We start from the raw sequence: 17,250 nt of genomic DNA, 5'->3' as shown, positions 1-17,250 counted from the left end.
ATTTATAGAAAGCTTCATACGCTTTCCCCTCAGACTGATTAATAGGTCCAAATAACATAAGATCTTATTGGATAGTTATAAACTAGCCGCCATGTGTGTTTATGATAAATCATTGCTAGGTTGTTTAAATGGGCTAGACTGGGATCATTAATTTTACGTGTTTTCTTGCACAACTGTGCTTTAGAAAGGAACATTCCTTTTCCTACAGCAGCCAGCTGAACTCTCTGGAATCCTGCATTGTGGGGGAGGGGAGTCTGCTGATCCTCCAGAACAAAACAGGAGTTCTACAGGGGTATTGCAGCAAGAAGGGGGAAGCAGCAGAAATCTCCTGTGAACCCATGGCCTATAATTCAACCTCACTGCCTTTTCAGAAATGGCTTAAGCCACATATGGATCTTTACATGACTTGAATGCCCCAGACTAGCCTGATCTCATCAGATCTGGGAAGTACATGGAAAGTCCAGCATTGCTATGCAGAAGCAGGCAGCAGCAAACTATCCTTGATCTCCGGCCTCGAAAACACTACGGGGTCACCATCAATCAGCTGTGACTTGATGGCACTCTCCACCACCACCACCACATTTCACAGGTAAAGAAAAGAGATATTTCAGCATTCTTCTCGTTCAGGTGCTTGTTTTTTTTTTGGCTGTTTTTACTGCTTAAACCCACCGATCATATTCATTTCCAACAACTTTCTTTTGCAGTGCTTTAGTTTTGTGGAAGAAATTTCCTCTTTGTTTAAACAGATTGTCACACAATAGGTAAACGTTGTTGTGATATTACTTGTGTTGTGAGATGATGTGTAGACAAAATAATGTTTTCCCTGTCAAATATTGAGTAGGCATCCATGGCAATGTGACAGGTGGTTAAATAGCTGGCATTTATAATGATTTCATGAAGATGTTTTCCTTCTTGGACAGGCATCAAAAAAACCTGATTTGAAAAGAGAAGACTGATGCAATCTGTTCAGGAGGCTTTGGTATAATTCTTTCATTCAGATTTCACTTGAGGTACAGGAACGTGAGAATTTGAATTTTACTAAGATGAATTCCTCAAGCAGATTATATTCAGTAATGTATATGGTTGCCATTTTTCTTCACTGGCCATGCTCCTGTAGCTTTAGCAGTATCTTGATATGTTAAGAAATTGAACAGATGGACCTTTTTCTAAAGTAGAAATACAGCAATAGGAAAAACATTTCTTGCTACCTTTTTGTAAGTTCAGCTATAGTAAAAAAACAAAAACAAAACCAAGCAAGAAAAAAAAAAGATGGCAATTCTGTCCCAGCTGCGTAGCCAGTTGTAGATGTTTGAGCACAGAAGGTGGAATCTCAAGCCAAGAATATAAATGCAAGCAGCTTTCTTACCACTGCTTTCCTCGTAACTTTCTCACCTCTATTGAATACAAGGGCCTTTTCGCACGGGGATCTTTGTTGCAAATTGTTTGCGGAAGGAAAAATCGCCATTTAAAATAGTGGAATTCGTCGTTTTGCACACCTGGCTTTGTAGTGGAATCAGTTGCGTTTTTTAGCGTTTCCCACAGGCTTCCGGTCTCGGCAGAAATCGCTAGAAAGGAAGCGCTATTGCCAAGCTCGTCCCGCCCCTGGCCGTCAAGCAGCCAATGGGCAGCCGTTAGCATGCTCCCAAACAGCCCCTTTCCCTTTAAGAAAGGTTTTTTTAAAAAAAAACAGACCCATAGCAACGAATCTGTGTAGATTCTTTGCTATGGAGAGACCCATCCAGCTGCCTAATGTGAGCTGTCGTTTGATTGTATGATCGTTTGCACGCTGGCTCGAGTGATAAAAAAAAATTCCCCCCCCCCCCTTCTCACGGGCTCGATTTTCGGCTGAATTTATGTGTAAAAAATAAAGGGACTTTATTCCAGCAAACGGGCTTTTAAGTGGTTTGTGCTTAGTGACTAAAGGTGAAGGAATGAAGCCAGGGAAGCCTCTAAACAGAAAGAGGCTCGCCGGTGCGTTTATCCCCGCTCGCTCCGAGAAAAAAAAATGGCGATCGCTTCGCCGGAAGTTTGGAGGAGAGAGCCAGGGGGAGGGGCTTTGAAGAACCAGCAACAATGGTAACGCACAGGTCTTTAGCGCTAGTGTTGCAGATTGGTTGCAGGAGTGTATCGCTATCCGGAGGGTGAATCCACTTTTCTGGATTTCCCTGAAAGCGCTAAAACGAAGCGCTTATTGCTGATCGGTTTCAGGAGTGTTGCAGATTGTCTACGACGTCGTGGGTAATGCCAAATTAGTAGCGTTTTCAATTAGCAACCATTGTGCTATTTTTAAGCCGTGGGAAATGGCCCCAAGTATTTAAGGAGATGACCATGTTGTAATATATCCAGGGGAGTTGCAGTAGCAAAATTACACCATTCCATAGCGTGTTAAAAACTAACATTTTCAGTTCCAGCTTTTGTGAGTCAAGACCACTTTGTCAATAATGTATGTGGGTTATAAGTGCTCTATAAACCCTAAATATTATGTTTAATAATAACAGTAGGGGAACCTGTGATGATTCACAGCTCTGGATCACTTGTCCCCTCAAATTTCATTTTGCTTCTGCCTTCTTTCTGATTCTGGCATGCTTCTCCAGTTCTGGCATGCTTCTCCATGACTCTCACACCTGCATCTTATTATAATATCATCTTCAGTTTGATGGGTCCTACTTACTTCTCCCCCCCCCCCCGCCCCCAGGTCCAGCTCTGACTCTCCTGATCTTCTTCTGTTGTGGGACATTCTTTCCATTGACCTGCCCATTTTCACATGCCAAGCCACCAGACGTCACAATTAACTTTCGGTAAGGTACCCTCACATTATTGTTTAGTTGTAACTTTAGTTGGTCCCACTGCAGATTTGCCTGTTCACACAGGGTCAACCTTTGGTTATTACATATGAGAATGATAACGATGGTGGCAAATTACAGAAACTGTACCAGTGATACAATAAAATCAGAGTCCAGTAGCACCTTTAAGACCAACAAAGATTTATTCAAGGCATGAGCTTTTGAGTGCAAGCACTCTTCGTCAGACTAAAAAAAAAAAAAAATTCACCATGTTCCATGTAAACCGCCCAGAGCTGTAAAGAATGGGTGGTATAGAAATTCAAATAAACAAACAAACAAACAAATCATAACAGTAGGAATACATAAGCAAAGGTTAATCCTGTTACATTAGTAAACTGTGTCACAGCATCCACACATAGCCACATGATAACTCCCTGCCAAACGAGCCAAACAACCCCCTCGAACCCATTTGTAGTTCACAAAGACATATCAGAAGTAAAACTGTCAAAACCGCTCACATCCTACTATTTACTGCCGGCCCCATCTGTCTCCATACCAGTGTGAAACTTTCTTACAAGTAGAAGCCAAGCTGGCAGCTATCTTGTCCTGGGACCAGAAAGTAGAATTCAAAATTACATTACATATTACTAACAGTCACATAATCCCAATTAAAATAAATTGTGAGGAATGTGGATACACAAGTCATAGAATCATAGAGTTGGAAGGGGCCATACAGGCCATCTAGTCCAACGTCCTGCTCAATGTAGGATCAGCCCAAAGCAGCCTAGCATGCATGGTGAGATTAAAAAACCTCTGTCCTTGTTGAGTCCAGGGTATGTCAAAGTATTGAGTGTTGTAATAACTTGCATTTCTGCAATCTCCCTTTCTAGCCTGTTCTTGAAGTTTCTTTGTAATAAAACAGTTACTTTCAGGTCCCTTATAGAATGTCCTGGAAGGTTGAAGTGTTCGCCTACAGGTTTTTCAGTCTTGTGCTTTTGATGTCAGACTTGTGTCCATTAATTCTTTGGTGGAGGGTTTGACTTGTTTGCCCTATGTAGAGAACAGAGGGACATTGTTGGCACTTAATGGCATATACCAAGTTTGAAGATGAGCAGGTGTATAAGCCTTTGATGGTCTAGGTGATGTTTTTAGGTCCATTAATTGTGGCATTGGAGTGTATATGGCAGCAAAGTTGGCATCTGGGTTTGTTGAAAGCTCTAGTACCAGTGTCCATGTTCACATTCGATGCTGCATTGTGGTGGTTGAGGAGTTGTTTGAGATTGGGGGACTGTCTGTGTGAAAGAAAAGGTATACCCTCCAGTGCTTGGGAAAGAGAACTGTCATTATCCAGTAGGGGCTGTAAGTCACAAGACTGATTCCCAATGTCATTCCACTATGGGTCATTTTTTCTCTGCTCATGACAAGGCATATCTTCAATAACCTACATAATGAACCAGCTTGGTGTAGTGCTTAGGAGCATGAACTTCTAATCTGGCGAGCCAGATTTGATTCCTTGCTCCCCCACATGCAGCCAGCTGGCTGACCTTGGGCTCACTGCAGCACTGATAAAGCTCTTCTTACTGAGCAGTAATTTCAAGGCTCTCTCAGCCTCGCCTATCCCACAGGGTGTCTGTTGTGGGGAGAGGAAAGGGAAGGTGACTGTAAACTGCTTTGAGCCTCCTTCGGGTAGAGAAAAGTGGCATATAAGAGCCTTCTTCTTCAAAAGCAGAAGCCTTTGATTTTATTTTTGCTAACCAGCACAAGCCTTCCAATATAGAGTGAATGCCATTGAGCCAAAAATAACATGGCTACTTCTTACATTGCCTGATTGTTATGGAGTCATGTCATAAGCATGTAATCATCAGCAAACAGAAAAGTGCATAACCATTAATGGATATGGTTGTGGTCAGTATCCTAAATGTGTCCAGAAAAGGTTAATATAGTTTCTGCAGTTTAGTAAATCATGAGTATGGAAAGTCAGTTGCCTGAATAATTACAATAATCTCGAACATTGCCTCCCACACGCTCACATTCACATAATTAGTAACATTCACTGAGGAATGTGCAGTGCAATCCAGAACAGAGATACTGCAGTCCAAGATCATTGCAATCAATTGGGACAGACTGGAATAACCCAGCATAGGATTGCCCTGTTGATCTGTTATTGCTTTGTCCTTATAGCTAACAATATTAAGAAGCAAAAATCCAGGCAGGTTGTGCAAGGCACATGCTAAAGCTTTTATCAGAAAAGTCACTTCATAGAAGTTCTAGACTGACCAGCTCCTCAGCACTGTACAGCCAACTTCTATTAAACATGATGAAATATTTAACATACAATAATGGCCTCAGGTAAAGCCTGGAGCAGTTTTTGCAGTGCAGACTAGGCTTGCCCAAGTCAGTTTGGAAAGCAGAAAAGGCTGCATTATTTATTTCCCAAATCTATAAGCAGATTTTTCTGTTAAGCATACTTATCCACGTACAACAGTTAAAATAGTTATGGAACTATTAAACCATGACCTTGTCAACAACTAAAATATTACAACAAATAATCAGAAACAGATACTGGCACCCATACTGTCCACACTATACACTGTGCTACCCTCTCCAATGGCTGTAATGAGTCCTCCTGATAAAGTTGCCAACTAAAGTTTTCGAAATTCCTGGAGGTTTGTGTGTGGAGTTTGGGGAGTGGAGGGAGTTCAGCAGAGAGGTGATTCCATTGATTCTGTTCTCCAGAGCAGCTGTTTCCTCCAGGGTAACCAATCTCTGATGAGATGGATTGACCCAGGCATAGAAGCCATAGTCCTCAGATGTCTAGACCTGAACACGGCTGTTAACAATAAGGACATTTTGGAAATTGTTCATTCATAAGGTTGTCAAAAGTCTGAAGGGGCTTGACAGTGTTTCACACACACACACACACAGAGATCCCTGGACATCAGTTGTAATTCCAAGAAACTGATAGGCCCCGCCTTGATGTTAGTAACCTTAGTCCTCCAGATCCTCCAGGGACCTTTCCTAATCCATCTTCCTTGAGGCAGAATGCTACAGAATGCTGGAATATCTACTTTTTTTTGGTTTTCCACAGCATTTTTCATCTAGAGTTCCTCTCCTCCAGCTAGAAGCAGTTGAGCATTGTTGCTGTGGTTATTCCCTCTTGACCCCCTTTCCTCACTCAGAGACCCTACCACCTTCTACAACCTCTGTCACACAGATTCAGGGGTACGTGGATCAGCCCTGACTCTTTCACACAAAAGGTTCCCTCTCTTACTCACCAGCCCAGTCCCCCTCCTCACTCAAGACATTGCACAGAGCTATTGGCATTGGGGCACAGATACTGCTTCATTCACATGCTGCCAACATTTATTCATATCCTAATATAGTAATATATCAGCCAAGATCTTAGCTTGTATGTGTGTGTATGTGTGTGTGTGTGTGGGGGGGGGGATGTTTCACCCCTGAGACCTCACATGTCCATCCTACAAGGTTAATCAAACAAGGGGTTAACTTCTATTTATCATTTAATCACAGCATTGGAATGAATCAGGTAGAAGATTACAAAGCTTCTTCCCCTTTGAACTTCTGAATTACAACCCAGTTAGTGCATTTGGGAGACTTTGTGAAAAGCTTCCTCTCAAACAGCAGCAAGTTCCTCTTATGCTACTTTTTCTTCCCGCTGCCAGTTCTGACTGAAAGAGAACTAAGGAACCATCTTACTGAGAATATCCCTCGAAGAGTGCTCCACTCTGCCAATGAGAACAGGCTGGGTATCCCTGGCCTAAAAGATGTACATTTGGGCTCAACCAGGGCCAGGGCCTTCTCAATCCTGGCCCTGACCTGTTGGAACAAGCTCCTCTAAGATCTTAAGGCCCGTCAGGAACTGACCCAGTTCTGAAGGTCCTGAAAAATGGAGCTTTTCCGCCAGGCATTTGGTTGAGGGCAGTAAGTTAAGATACCACCAACAGGACCCTACTGCATAACCCTCTCCCACCGTGGGCTGCGAAGGGAGTAAAAGCTGTTCAGTTGGCAGATTTGACAACCACATTAATGGCGTTTAACTGCTATTCATTGTCTTAGGACTGGTATCATCTATGTTGTAAGCTGCCCTGAGATGGCTCTGCCAAGAGGGTGTGACATAAAAATGAAACAAATTAAACAAACAAACAAATAAATAAAAGTTGTTTAACTGTCAGCCTCTCACCAGCATTCCGTCTGCTCCCACTGTCACTCTTAGGGAGATGCAGAACCTAATCTGTCCATCACACCCACCTTACACAAAATAATAATAACCCACATGTAAAGGGGCATACAATTATTTTTAGTAAATAGGTTTAGCATTGGGATTAGGGGTATACATTTGAGTATGCCTAAGCCTAAATCATAGCTGAAATTATCTGCTTTGGATTGGCTTGAAATCTTCCTAAAATTCTAGGGATAACAAAACTTTATTTCTCAGAATCTCAAGAGCGTTTTATGGTTTCAGGAAGGCACACGATTCAAGAGAACAAGAGAAGAAGGCAGCCCAGGAAACAGACCTGACCTCCACCCACAGCCCTTAGGAAAGGAGTGAACTGGCTCTGGACTTACCCTGCTGACGTTACCCTGCCCTGCTAGAGATTTCTCTCCACTGTCAGCACAGCCTGCCCACTGAGTCAGAGAATAGTGGCTGGTCTAGCAAGCTCTGGGTCTTCTACAAGGTTTGGTTGTCGCCGTGGCCATTTCCTCCCATGACATTGTTTTAAAAACTGGCAACTGAATAGTGTCTTGTCAGTCTAAAACTATAGCAACTCTCGTGCTCTCAGGAGCTGTGATGTCCCAGCTTTCTTTTAAAGGAGGCCCTTTCATTGTGAATATGTTGCCTTAATCTTAAAAATCTCTGCAACATAATAGGCTGTTTTTTTTAAAAAAGCCAGAAATTCAGAGAGCCTGATATACAAATCACAATGCTATTATATCATCAGTATAATAATAATGATGATGATAATGATACCATTCCAATCCCAAAAAACAAACCCAAAAGCACCTCAGGGGGCTCTTCTTCTGCTTAGCACATGAGGATGCAATTTGAAAGAGAGTTGGGTAAAATAGAGAGTGGTGGTTTGTGAACAGTATTTCACAATGTGGGCTCCATATTGGACATCATATACATTTCTGTTGAAGCTTCACTATCTAGATATTTTTACCACCTTGCAAGCCCTAATATTATATATTTCTATACTGTACAAGTGCATTTAAACTTATTTGACCATTGAGGAAGACCCCTGAGTGGTTGAAATGGGTCTGGTTTTTGGTCTTTATATGTTCCATGTGTTAATACTGATTCTGTACTTGCTGTATTACACAGTATATTCAACTGAGATTGTATCAGTGTTTTAAAATTTTTATTATCTATTCCACTATATATTTCTGGTAAGGCCTTTGAGGAGGAGCATGTCTCATGGCTTAAGTGCCGCTCAGTGCTTAACACCCACTCAGGGCGGCTGTCCCGCCCCTGAGTGTCTTCTCCTCCAACCAGCTTGCTTGTCTCTGTCCAGCAGCCAGCCAATCACCTTCCATCCCCCCATCCCTGACCACTCCCTTCTCCTTCCACTTCCCTCTGAGACTTGGAGGATGCAGATCCCTTCCTCATGAGAGCTGCCCCTGCCAGTGAGTTCTCTAACAGATGCTTGCAGCCTTTCCAGGTCCTGAGGGGAGGGGGAGGCCATCCACAGACTTCTTCCATTACAACCCCCTAATCTAGCACCCATTGTATTCCTGAATGCAATGGGCTTGGTCCCTGGTATGCACATAATTATAATAAATATACTTGGATTTTAAACAAAAATATTTTTGCAGGTCAACCTTTCGGTTCCTAAGGGGGCAGAAATGGCCACTGGAGCAGCCAAGGCATTTTAGGAGCCTACTGGCCATTTTGGGTCTGCAGGGGTAGCCTCTGCAGCCTATGTTGCCAGACTCATGGAGATACCTCCAGCAGGGACAATGACAACATGGTAGGTCTGGGCTAGCTTCCTTTCTGTCATCTCTCCCTACCCACTCCTGCTGCTTGAGGGGGAATGACAAAAAGAATGATCTTGAGATTCTGGAGGCACCCTCCCCACAAACACACACATACCATAGACCTGAAAAAATCCTTCCTTCCTTCCTTCCTTCCTTCCTTCCTTCCTTCCTTCCTTCCTTCCTTCCTTCCTTCCTTCCTTCCTTCCTTCCTTCCTTCCTTCCTTCCTAGCATACCCATGCTTTTTTGGGGAATTGTCACAAGATGTTGTTCTTGGCTCTTGGGGAGGGTTACTAGGTTCCCCCTGTCCACTGGCAGGGCATGGGAAATATAGGGTGGCTGGATCCAGAATGGAGAATTCCTGAAGATTTGGAGATGGAGTATGGGGAGGTCATGGACTTCAGTGGAGTACAATGCCATAGTGTCCACCCTCCAAAACATCAATTTATTCCAGGAAAACTGGTTTCTGTAGTCTGGAGATAAGCTGTGATTCCAGGGGATACCTAGGCTCACCCTGGAGGCTGGCATCCCTCCTCCTGGCAGTTCCCCTTTAAGCCAAAGTAAAGAATAGGTGTCTTTGTTTCCACTTAAAGGGGAAACAGGAGGCAGAGTTCCATGTGGAGGCTAAGTCTAGAGCTAATCCAAGAGATGGATTTTAGCTCTGCCTTCAAAATGATGACACTCAGTTCCATCATGCCTCTCTTTAGGCCCCCTAACAGGGTTTAGAAAAAATTCTGTTGAGGTTAACCTGTTTTTGTTGGTGGGGTTGATGGGAGAGGGGTAGCTGGTAAGGCTGTTGTTGCACATTACTGACATGACAAACAGGAAGGGGCTGGTGAGGGATGATGCCAGCAGAGAGTGATATAGGGATGAGACTTGTCAGTCCTTCTCACTGTTTCTTGTACAGCAGGGGCACTATATTCCATCCCTAGATGAAAGCAGCCTAATCACTGTCTTTGTTCATTTGCCCATCTCTAATGCTGGTGAGCCACAAGGTTGTAGAATCATAGAGTTGGAAGGAGCCATACAGGCTATCTAATTCAATCCCCTAGTTTTGTTAGGATTTGCTTGGCTAAATATTTTGAGTCCATGGTGTTCCATTTGTAATGAGAGTTGATCAGATATGGCCCAATACATTTTGGTGCTTTTATGGGAAATCCAAGGAACGCAGCTATAGCATTAAAGAAATTGTGCTATTAAAAATCAATATTTGGTCCCCTCTGTTTACTTGTATGAATCTGTTCAGATACAGCATGAAAAAATGGTTTCTTTTAACTATGGTTAGTTTGTGAAACTAGGGTTTGCCTTGACAGATGCAGGTTTTATTGCCTTCTCTCTGGAAATGTGTCTCCAGAGCACAACCCAGGATCAGGCCAGGATTCAGGCAGCATGCAAAACTAGCTAAATAAATAAACTAGCTGCAGAACTGGGCTGGCTTGTTAACCTGAACCAACTTTTAATTAGTGGAATAGCCTGTGCTCAGCAACACTAACCATAGTTTAATTAAATCATATTTTGCACAATGTCTGGACATAGCCTGTATATACTTGGATTGCTAGCTCTGGGTTTGGAAAAACCTGAAGATTTTGGGGATGGAGCCTGGGAAGAGCAAGGGTTGGGAAAGGGACCTCGACAGGGTACAACAGCATTGAGCCCTCCCTCCAAAGCAGCTTTTTCTCTATAGAAACAGATTGCTTTTGTCTCAGTTTTAATAGGGGTAATCTCCAGGCCTCAAGTGGAGGCTGGCTAGCAACCCTAATAATATGTCACACAAATGTATCACTTTTGCACCCAAAGGAGGCTCAAAGCCAAAAATAATCTGCACACATAAATATTAGCATGAAAAACTTCCTATGTAAACTTGAGATAAATACACTGATTTTAAAATTCTAATCAAAGGTAGCCATGATTGATTTTTTAAAAAACATATTTTCATGCTCTTAATTTTTTTTTAAGTGCATGAAAAGGGAAAGCATCTCTGTTTCTGGTAATCTCTGGATTTCTCAGTCAGGGTTTTATGAAACCCTGGGGTTTCTTGGTGGCCCTGAAAGGGTTTCCCAAATGAATGAGAGTTAATTAACTTTTAAAATATATTTTAAAATTGGTTAAACATTTATCAGATGATGTGATGATATATGGTCATATCAACTTTCCCCCTCAAAATGGCCAATGATGGCCCTGGAGGGGGTGGGAAAGGTGGGACACAACTATACTTCCCAACCATATTCTGAACGATCGGACCACTTCTGGGGTTTCCTAAAGCATGAAAAATGTTTCAAGGGTTTCTCAATGGTAGAAAAGTTGAGAAAGGCTGGATTGGCTAATTATAACAGCTACTTAGAACCTTTTTATTTGTTTGCTAGTTTGTTCTTCAAATATCTGGCAGCATTAGGCAAATCACAAATCTCTCACACTGATTTGTTATTCAAATGCAGTCAATACTTTTGAAAATATTAATATTGTGGTTTGATCATAAATTGCTTTTTCAAAGCACATTATTTGATAATCAAAATAGAACGTGGTCAGGCAATCACATGGCTGCTTTTTTGTTGCTGGACCAAATGTGCATGCATCCAGTCTAAATATTTGCATGAGCCTTAAATTCAGCTTTTGTGAATATTCATGTCTGGATGGCTGAAGCTCACTTTCTGATCTGTGAATATGAGAATAGAAAACCACCACTGTTGTTTTGTATTCTCTTGGACAGTTGTTCATCTTACCTATGACATTATTTATCTTGTATTAAAATTTTTTGATTAACTGGAATTTAATTAATATTTGCTTTGAATTTACATTAAACTTATTGCTGTTTCAGGAAACAGCCTCTTCTAACCTGGGCCACCAGATTCTAGTCCAGCACTCTACCCAGCATACCACCCAATTATCCCAGTTACACTCAAGATACACCTGGGTCTCATCTCATTCTGCTTCTTGGGAATACATCTTTCCATGCTTTTGGTTACTACCTTAGTCTGCAGCAACTTTAAAAGGTAAAGGTAAAGGTATCCCCTGTGCAAGCACCGGGTCATGTCTGACCCTTGGGGTGAGGATTTACCATCTACTGCATTAAATTTCATCCTATGATTGTATCTTTCCCAATGTCATCAATTACTTTGCCTGTTTACTAGACCTAGAGATGACAAAATTTATGTTTGTGGAAGCTACCTAATTTTTTTCAGGAGCATTGAGAACTACCAGTTACGACTGACATTATCAATCATGGTATCCTTCTGGATCACCTTTCTAGGCTAGGATGTCTTTTTGAAATGGTTCTGGTCCAACCTGGAAGATAGTATTCAGAAGGTGGGGCTGAGGGATTGATGCTCAGCCCCTTGCTATTTGATCTATGGGGTCCTGCAAAGCTCCATCTTGTCCCCTATGCTTTCCAACATCTGCAAGAAACTACTATTGAAATATTTGTGCAGGATTCTCTACAATTTACTGGCACATTCATCACTGTCTCCTGTTCTTGGTGTAGTGGTTAAGAGCAGTGGCCTCTAAGCTGGACAACTGTGACTGATTCCCCTCCTCCATATACAATCAGCTGGGTGACCTTGGGCTTACCCAGTTCTTTCAGAGATCTCTCAGCCTTACCACCTCACAGGGTGTCTGTTGTGGGTAGAGGAAGTATCAGCAATTGTAAGTTGCTTTAATATTCCTTTGTGTAGTAAAAAGTGGGATACAAAATACCCCCAGCTCTAGCTTGATCCCAGGGAAGCTGTAAAAACACTGAACTAATGCCTGGAGGCAGTTTTTGAAAGTGATATGGGCTAATAAACTGAAACTTAATCCTGACAAGATGGAAGTGCTTCTGGTGAGTGGAAGGTCTGACTCAGGACTTCAAGGTGTCATCCATTCGGAAAGAGGCTGCACTCCCCTTGAAGTTGTGCCCATAGTTTGGGGTAGCTCTTGAACCCACCTCCTGGATAAGCAGGTGGCAGATGTGAGCATGAACCATATCAAAACCCCAGATTTATCATGAATTTTGCCCAGTTTGTTGTCTGCTAACCAAATGTCATGACTTCCATTGTTTATAGCTGTTTATGATAGTTAATGGACAGAACAGAAAGCAAGGTATTAATAGAACTCTGATTCCCTTTAAACCCTTGCATTCTGTTCCTTGTGAAAGCTACAAAAACAGCTTAGTGGTGTGGAGGACCTTGCTCTGTTCAGCTGTTTGTCAGGGTTTCTTGTATAGTCCCTTTAAAGGGAGTGCATAAGAAAGCAGAACAGCCAAGCAAATGGGAGCATCTCCCCAAATTGAGCTGTTTTTCAGGCTTTCTTGCATAGTGCCTTTAAAGAGACTGCAGAAGAAAGCAAAACATCTGAGTCATGGGGAGAGCTTCCTTTCTACTCAGCTGTTTTCTGGGCTTTCTCATGCAGGCCTATTAAAGAGACTGCACAGGAAAGCAAACCAGCAGAGATGCAGGGAGTACCAACCCACAGCTCAGCTGCTTCTCAAGCTTTTCGCAAACTCTGTTTAAAGGGACAGTGGTCCCTTTCAATGGGGCGTGTAGGAGCATAAACTGGTTTGATTCACAAACAAACCTCCCAAGTTCGGTTCAGTTTGTGGTTTAGTTTGTGGTTTTGCCATGAACCACATTTTTCTGGTTCCTGCCCATTCTTAGTCATGAGTGCCTTTTAAAAGCTCTGAGCAAATAGCCAGCTGAGACCTTTCCTGGGCAGAAAAATCTGGCCATTGTGGTGCATATCCTGATTATATCTAGATTAGATTACTACAATGCAGTCTCCATGAAGCTTACCTACTTTGTGTCCAGAAACTTCAACTTGTGCAGATAGAATGCAGAAGTCAGGATGCTGACTTCCTCAAAAGTAAAGTTGACTTCACTCAAAAGTCAAGAATAGTAATAACAAGAATTTGCATGTACAGAAAGAAGCTCATTGTTTATAATTACTGCTGGAAATCATCTGAGGTTAATGTTTTAAATGTAATGCACAAGCCACCTTGAGGTATAATGAAAGGCAGGATACAAATATTTTATACAGGCTCCAGTACACCTACAGTTATTTTACATTAAGTCCCACTAAAAGCAATAAAACACATTAAATTATTGTCAGTAACTTTGTTGTTTTCAATGGGATATGAGTCACAACTAATTTTATCTGGATTAGAACCTATATCTGTTTGCCTTTCTTATATGCATTTGGTAAGATTTTTTGTATTCCAAACCATAAAATGCTGTTTGCAAGGAAAACATAATCCAGTAATTTACAAACAGGGCAAGGAGAAAGGACATATAATTTACATTCTAAACTCAACTACAGGTTTGTGTATGATTGAGAGAAATCATTTTAGTAGAGACGCTTCCTTTTTATTTGTAAAATGGAAAACATTATCCTTTCTTCTTTTCCTGTGTTGTCACATTAATGTCTGTTCAGAGCTTAGGAAAAGAGTCAAAAGAGCTAATATTCTTGTGAGGAATATTATTAGCAGGAAAGGCATTAAAATATACCCATACATCATGGTGCATAGATATCTATCAGTTCTGGACATTAACTAAGAATTGCAGACTGTAATCTGAAAAAATACGTTCCCAGGAGGAAGCCACACTGAAAATCTTCGAAGTAGGCTTGTTTAGGATTGCTTTTTCAAACAGCTAGTGCTTTGGACTGTGATGATAGGGACATCGGCCTTAAGTATTCTTGATAATTACCTGCTGGAGGCAAAAATGTATAAACCTTGTATCTCAAACCATCACCCTTCTAGATTTATCCAGATGATCTTGTAAGGCCAAACATTTTTTTGGGCCGATCTTTTGTTAGTGCTACAATTTGACTCAATTGGAAAGGCTGTGTGCTGTTGGTATACCTAGAATCAGATTTGTTAGCAACAACAACAGTATGTGGAAAACAAACTAAAAGGAAAGCAAATGGAGGATCTTACAACTGGAAAGCCTGAAAAAAAAAAAAAGTGAAAAACTGTACAGCTCCTAGAAAAAAATCAAGTCTACAGCTATTGGCTTAAAATTTGACAAGCCTTCGCCCATGACTGGTGCAACAGCTTAATGATGTGCTCCATTCCGGAGTAGTAGAAGATTGGATAACAATGGGCAGGACAGTTCTCTTTCTAAAGAAGAGAATGGAGCAGTGCCAAGCAACTTCCAACCCATTGCTTGTCTCCCAACGACTTCTGCCAGGAATTGTAGCCAATTCCATTCATTAATATCTACAGCCCAGTTTGATTATATCACATTTTTCATGTTTTCTGAAAATCTCAAGACAATGGTCTTACAAAATAGTAAAAGGTGGGAAACCAACCTAAATGGTACTTGGATTGATTACAAGAAGGCATTTGATTCACTCTCTCATACAATGATCATGAAAACACTAGACATGGTAGGCATCAGCAAACTTGTAATAAAATTTATCAAAACTGCTATGAGTAAATGGAACACCAGGTTGATAGTGAATGGAGAAGAACATTGATATCAAATAAGGAATTTGCCAAGAAGACTTACTATCACCACTGCTCTTTGTCTTTGCTGTAATACCACTCACAAGTGTTCTTTAACAGCACAGACCTAGGTTACCAGCTTTCAAAGACAGGCACAAAGATTTCACACTTATTGTACATGGATGACATGAAAATGCATGGAAAGTCATAATCAGAGATTGATTCTTTACCACATACAGGTTGAATATTCAGCAAACATATAGCAATGGAATTTGGCCTTGACAAATGTGCACTGAACAAGTAGAAATCAAGTTGTCCAACAACTTTAAAACACTGGGCTTTGAAGGAAACTACAGATATCTTGGAATTTTAGAACTGACAACATCAAACATCACCAACACAGCTGAGCTTTCAGGCTCCATTGTACTTGGGCTTTGTCAGGGCTATTCAAGAATGAAGAGTGCATAACACTGGTATACCTAGAAATAGACTTGTTAGAAATATGCTGATTGGGGAAGTTTATTATTTTTTTTAAATAACTAGGTAACCTGCTCAGAATTTTGTAGATTTCTCATTAGCAGGGATTGTTTATTTCCTTGCTATCAGAAACTAAAAAGTGAAACTTGACAATGCTCTCTATATAAAAGTTGATTGTTTACATGTACAATCAATGAAATTTTATCTATTATATCAAGTCTCTTTGCATACTCAGTGTAAATTAATCCAGTTTGTATGTGTGTAGCAGATATCAAATTTGATCTTTGGTAATTATGGAATGTTTTCCAAGGACACAGGGCAAGCACGACACTCAGATGACACTGGTGAAACAGCCATGTCCTGTGAGTAAACTGAATTACTCTCACTTTAATATGTGAAGCAAAAATACCTTTTCAGCATCAGCATCTTTTGCTTAATAGGCAAGATTTTGAACTTTACAGTTATCTGAACTTCTGCATCTTAATTCAGATTCCCAATCCTGCATGAAAATATTTTCCACTGTATATTATTTTACTGAATGCTACTGTACTGTTTTTCTCTACTGAATGCCTCTACTGGGTATGGATCCCACAGTTTTGCAGGGCCTACAAAAGGGAGCTCTTCCACCAGGCATTTGCCTGAGACCGACCACAGGTCTCCCTCAGACATCCCCTCCATGGCCTGAACTAGTCTGACCTCTCTAGGGGCCTTAGCTAAGTTCCTGCTATATTGTTGTTGTTTAATATCACTGAAATTGTGTTATTTAGAACCACAGTTAGATTATTGTTGTTGTAGTTGACTGTCATATGTTAGTTCGTTCCATGTATCCCCCCCCCCCCCGTGATGTTGTATGTAAACCACCCGGAGCCATATGGAAGGGCAGTATAGAAGTCAAAATAAATAAAATAAAATAAGATTTCCCAACACTGTTTCATGGATAGTAATTAATTTTGCATTTCTAAGTTACTGGAGAGCCTTAACTTGGAAAGTCATTGGTAAGAATTCCTTCAAAACCAGAGCATTCTCAAACAATATTAATTAATAATCCACTCATTTCTCTAAATCAAGGTCATCCAGGGCCCAGTTCATCCCAGAAGCAATCCCATTGGAATGAATTTTCTGTGGCATCCATAGCTTTGCATGGCTGTAAACTGACAGGGCTATTTTGCTTCCATCAGTTTTGCTGAATGTAACCAGTGAGCAATTTCTCTGGTATGCATCCTCCCAAAACAAAGGTGTCATTTCTTATAATTCCCTTTCTATATTAATATATTGTAGGATAGGCTGTGTCTGAGAGTGGCTTGCAAGGGGAAACAATAGGACATATTAATGATGTCCTCCTTGGTTGTTCTTTCTAGAGGATACATGATGGAGACTCCACTGGGGTCGGTGCAGGTTACTGCCTGGTCAGACCTGGCACTGAATCTGGTTCCAGCTACATGCCTGCCTTATTCCATGCCTTGCCTTTACTGGTTCCATCGCCCATCAGTTTGCTCAGCCTCATTGTGGGCCAGGTAGGGTACTGACTGGGGTAGAACCTCACAAAAATACATCAGATGGTTGGCACAGGTTTTGTGTTG

General features: G+C 41.4%; 1 long non-coding RNA gene across 6 annotated transcripts in view; it reads left to right on the top strand.

Moving 5' to 3' along the window:
* Positions 1-213: 213 nt before the first annotated feature.
* The window catches only part of LOC143836235 (uncharacterized), a 29,890-nt gene continuing 12,853 nt past the window's right edge, over positions 214-17,250 (top strand). For 2 of the 6 annotated variants that reach the window (XR_013230556.1, XR_013230552.1), the window contains exons 1-5: positions 214-589; positions 2,696-2,798; positions 7,267-7,480; positions 8,619-8,773; positions 11,594-11,768. This is a non-coding gene — a long non-coding RNA (uncharacterized LOC143836235). The remainder of the gene's footprint in view (positions 590-2,695; positions 2,799-7,266; positions 7,481-8,618; positions 8,774-11,593; positions 11,769-17,250) is intronic. The other 4 variants (XR_013230555.1, XR_013230553.1, XR_013230554.1 and 1 more) reach the window with 4 other exon arrangements.

Source organism: Paroedura picta, chromosome 4 (assembly GCF_049243985.1).
Source record: "Paroedura picta isolate Pp20150507F chromosome 4, Ppicta_v3.0, whole genome shotgun sequence".
Taxonomy (NCBI): Eukaryota; Metazoa; Chordata; class Lepidosauria; order Squamata; family Gekkonidae; genus Paroedura; species Paroedura picta.
This window is presented reverse-complemented; position numbering and strand designations above follow the sequence as displayed.